Genomic DNA, 5,289 nt, shown 5'->3' with positions numbered 1-5,289 from the left:
GTGTGTGAGGAATGTTTCCTGAAAGTTTGACCGTACCTTTTTGTAACACCCTGTAGTTTCAATTGAGTAAAGGACCTATGTCTGGGTTTCAAGCAGGAACTTCCGCTTCGTCTGATGCTGAGATGTTATTCCAGTACAGCTGGATGGCTTCTGCAATGATGTTGGAGTTTAGGACGACTACCAAGTAGACTGAGGCGTGAATGGGAATTTGATTGAGCAGGGAGGGTAGTCTGTGCAGTTGTATAAAGACTTCTGCCAGGATGGCGCAGTGGTAGCGCATCTGCCTAGTGAGCAGGAGACGCTGGTTCGAATCCGGCCTTGGTAAAAATTTTCATTCGTCGTTTCAGACTGCAAATATACATCATAGATGTAATTACTGCATCTTCTGCTTACTTCGTCTCCATCGGTATAACCCACAGTGCCCGATATAGATACACGCAAGGCAGCAGTCGTTTCTACAACAGTACTGATGCTTTATACTATAGACAATGACACACTATGGGCCAGCCGATGTGGCCGAGCGATTCTAGGTGCTTCAGTCCGCAACCGCGCGACCGCCACGGTCGCAGGTTCGAATCCTGCCTCGGGCATGAATGTGTGTGATGTCCTTAGTTTAGTTAGGTTTAGGTAGTTCTAGGGGACTGATGACCTCAGATGTTAAGTCCCATGGTGCTCAGAGCCATTTGAACCATTTTAACACACTATGGGACTGCTTCTCACCATATTTGATAAATTGTTTATGTACATTGAGAATGTTCCATGCCTAAACGCATTCGATACTGGCAGTCATGTGCCAGAAAAAGGAAATTATGTCAATAACTGTGCGTTTGAGCTCGTAGCTCCAGCTAGTCTTTTCCCATACAATGTAAACTGTTAACAGCTGTTAGCAAAGACTGACTGAGCTAAACGGGCCACTACTTGTTACTTTTGAATACTGTCTGGCGATGATCTAGCCATAAAGTATTAATTATTGCCTCGAACAAATATAGTTACGTATCTAATTTTGTGCTAGTCTGCACCAAGCAAGGTAGCGCCTTCATGACGACGCTGCGTTAAAACCTTGTCCGGCCATTCAGATTTAGGTTTTCTTTGATTTCCCTAAATCGCTTAGGGCAAGTGCCACCACGGTGCCTTTGAAGGGGCACGGCGGATTTCCTTCTGTATCCTTCCCCAAAGGACTTGGAAGAGGAGTTGAACGGAGTGGACAGTGTTTTGAAAGGAGGGTATAAGATGAACGTAATCAAAATCAAAACGAGGATAATGGAATGTAGTCGAATTAAGTCGGGAGATGCTGAGGGAATTAGATTAGGAAATGAGACACTTAATGAAGTAAAGGAGTTTTGCTATTTGGGGAGCAAATTTACTGATGATGGTCGGAGTAGAGAGGATATAAAATGTAGACTGGCAATGGCAAGGAATGCGTTTCTGAAGAAGAGAAATTTGTTAATATCGAGTATAGATTGAAGTGTTAGGAAGTCATTTCTGAAAGTATTTGTATGGAGTGTAGCCATGTATGGAAGTGAAACATGGACGATAAATAGTTTGGACAAGAAGAGAATAGAAGCTTTCGAAATGTGGTGCTACAGAAGAATGCTGAAGATTAGATGGGTAGATCACATCACTAAAAGGAGGTATTGAACAGAATTGGGGAGAAGAGGAGTTTTTGGCACAACTTCATCAGAAGAAGGAATCGCTTGGTAGGGTATGTTCTGAAGCATCAAGGGATCACCAATTTAGTATTGGAGGGCAGCGTGGAGGATAAAAATCGTAGAGGGAGACCAAGAGATGAATACACTAAGCAGATTCAGAAGGATGTAGGCTGCAGCAGGTACTGGGAGATGAAGAAGCTTGCACAGGATAGAATAGCATGGAGAGCTGCATCAAACCAGTCTCAGGACTGACGACCACAACAACAACAACCCTCCCCAATCCGAGCGTTTGCTCCGACTCTAATGACCTCGTTGTCGACGGGACTTAAAACACGAATCTCCTCCTCCTAGTTTGTTTGCAGGTAAATGCCTATAGTTGTGATGTACATTGAGATCGCTGAGTCACAGTACCACAGCAAGCCTCTAGGGGAGCCAAAACAAAATAGCAAAGATAAAACCCAGTTTCTAGGCAAGAGTGGACTACGAAAAATTATTTGTACTGATTGTGATAAATGTTATAGTGGTCGATCAGGCAGAGACGTACAACTAGGCTGGCCGAATACGAACGCAGATGGAAGTTGCAGAATTCTGGGTGCACATTTGCTGAGAATTTACTCAGTGAGAGCCACAAATAGCAACCACAGCCCCACGTACTTCACTTAGCAATTGAAGGACAAATCACAGCTTGTTAGAAGCCCTGGAAATCAACAAAAATATAGCCAACAGTCCTGATTTAACCTTATGAATAAACAGAGCTCGTATTTATTCATTTCTTTTGTTTTATTGTGACAGCCTATATACTGCATGTATTCTGTTGTTACATTTGTTAATTCTTTCTTTTTCTTGGTTTCTGTGTTGGTTTTCCATGTGTAATACGTCCTGAAGTGGTTGGCTCTGAGCACTGTGGGACTCAACTGCTGTGGTCATCAGTCCCCTAGAACTTAGAACTACTTAAACCTAACTAACCTAAGGACATCACACACACCCATGCACGAGGCAGGATTCGAACCTGCGACCGTAGCAGCAGCGCGGCTCCGGACTGGAGCGCCTAGAACCGCATGGCCACCGCGGCCGGTCCTCCTGAAGTAGTCTTGTCAAGTACTAATTTTGTTTTATTTTATGGGATTTGATTATTTAACGTAAACTGTTTTGTAGGCACTGTTTTCGGGTTTAATGTTAATGGTTTTCGCCGGCCGGTGTGGCCGAGCGGTTCTAGGCGCTTCAGTCTGGAACCGCGTGACCACTACGGTCGCAGGTTCGAATCCTGCCTCGGGCATGGATGTGTGTGATGTCCTTAGGTTAGTTAGGTTTAAGTAGTTCTAAGTTCTAGGGGACTGATGACCTCAGATGTTAAGTCCCATAGTGCTCAGAGCCATTTTTTTTAAATGTTTTTCGTGGTTTGTTCCCTTAATATTTATTTGTTGTTCAACTTTTTACCTTTCAAAATGACATTTCATAAGTTTTTGTGCTACAGTCTAGGTGATTACCATCTTTTCCAGTGCATTGTGCAATCATTGTAACCTGTTTCACTAAGACAGTCAGTTCAAGTCTGATAATGGCTTTGTAAGCCTAAAACAGGTTAACCTTTATACACTGAGGTGACAAAAGTCATTTGATAACTCCTAACATCGTGTCGGGCCTCCTTCTATCGGCGTTGTGCAGTAAATCGAAGTGGCATGGACTCAGCAAGTCACTGCAAGCTCCCAGCAGAAACATTGAGCCATTCTGCCTCTATAGCCGTCCTGAAGAGGGGCAGCAGCCTTTTCAGTAGTTGCAGGGGCAACAGTGCGGATGATTGACTGATCTGGCCTTGTAACACTAACCAAAACGGCCATGCTGTGCTGGTACTGCGAACGGCTGAAAGCAAGGGGAAACTACGGCCGTAATTTTTCCCGAGGGCATGCAGCTTTACTGTAGCATGGAGAGCTGCATCAAACCAGTCTCAGGACTGAAGACCACAACAACAACAACAACCGTGCATAATTGTGAATGTGTTGCTGGTGCAGGATTTTGTGCACGAATCATCTCTGCATTATATCCCATTAGAGTTTGACAGCGTTTATGTCAGGCGATCTAGATGGTAAAATCATTCGCTGGAGTTATCCAGAATGTTCTTCAATCCAATCGCGAACTGTTGTGGACCGGTGACATGACACATTGTGACCCATAAAAAATGCATCATTGTTTGGGAACATGAAGTCCATGAACGACTGCGAATGGTCTCCAAGTAGCCGAACATAAACATTTCCAGTCAATGATCGGTTCAGATGATGAAACTGACGAGATTCGACTCAGCAAAGATTGGGAATTTGTACGGGCGCTGATAACAGCTCGGTTGAGTGCCCCACAATATCGGTTCAGTTCAAAATGGTTCAAATGGCTCTAAGCACTGTGGAACTTAACATCTGAAGTCATCAGTCCCCTAGAACTTAGAACTACTTAAACGTACCTAACCTAAGGACATCACACACATCCATGCCCGAGGCAGGATTCGAACCTGCGACCGTAGCAGCAGCGTGGTTCGAGACTGAAGTGCCTAGAACCGCTAGTCCAGAGCGGCCGGCTCGGTTCAGTTGGGCCAGAGGACCCGGTCCATACCATTATGAAGCCAGGACCAGCTTGCACAGTATCTTGTTGATAACTTGGGGTAATGGCTTCCTGGGTCTGCGCCACACTCGAAACCTTCCATCATCTCTTTCCAACTGAAATCGGGACTCACTTAACTAGGCCACCGTTTCCCAGTCGTCCAAGGTTCAACTGATATGGTCACTAGTCCAGGGGAGGCGATGTCGTCGGCGCCCCCGTCGGTCGTCTGTTGCCATAGCCCATTAACGCCAAAGTCCTAACGGATAAGTTCCTCGGACGTCCCTCATTCATTTCTGCCTTTATATGAGGCAGTGTTGCTTTTCTGTTGGCACTGACAATTGTACGCAAACGCCGCTGCTCTCGGTCGGTAAGTGAAGACCATCGACCACTACGTTATCCGTGGTGAGAGGTAATGCCTGAAATTTGGTATTCTCGGCACATTCTTGACGCTGTAAATCTGGGAATATTGAGTTCCTTAACGGTTTTCGAAATAGAATGTCCCTTGCGTCGAGCTCCAACTACCACTCCGCCTTCAATGCCTGATAATTCCGTTCGTGCGGCCTTAATCACGTCGGACACCTATTCCCATGAATCACCAGCACTGCCCTTTTACACCTTCTGTACGCGATACTAACGCCATTTGTATATGTGCATATCGCTATCCCATGTCACCTAAAGGGAAAATAATCCAGTGGATCATAGGCAACATAGCGCTTTCCATTCATTATTATATTGTTCTACCAAGAAGTGACGGAAGAATCGGTTAACACGACAATATATCATAGCTGACCTCCACATTACCACTCGTTTGCGCCCTTTTTTGGTGCCTCTAGTGGTGTGCTGTGGTCCAAGGCTGCAGACACGTGCCAACAAACATAAAAATTACTATCAGATTTTATTTTCTCAAGGTGATAATTAAAGTATCAAATGGTTCAAATGGCTCTGAGCACTATGCGACTTAACGTCTGAGGTCATCAGTCCCCTAGAACTTAGAACTACTTAAACCTACCTAACTTGAGGACATCACACACATCAATGCTCGAGGCAGGATTCG

General features: G+C 44.9%; 1 non-coding gene across 1 annotated transcript; it reads left to right on the top strand.

Moving 5' to 3' along the window:
• The first annotated feature begins 253 nt into the window (after window positions 1–253).
• On the top strand, window positions 254–325 carry Trnat-agu (transfer RNA threonine (anticodon AGU)). Its single transcript has one exon. It is a non-coding gene; the product is annotated as a tRNA-Thr (tRNA).
• The last annotated feature ends 4,964 nt before the right edge of the window (window positions 326–5,289 follow it).

Source organism: Schistocerca serialis, chromosome 4 (assembly GCF_023864345.2).
Source record: "Schistocerca serialis cubense isolate TAMUIC-IGC-003099 chromosome 4, iqSchSeri2.2, whole genome shotgun sequence".
Taxonomy (NCBI): Eukaryota; Metazoa; Arthropoda; class Insecta; order Orthoptera; family Acrididae; genus Schistocerca; species Schistocerca serialis.
The sequence above is the reverse complement of the archived record's forward strand: the minus strand, read 5'-3'. Positions and strand labels throughout refer to the sequence as shown.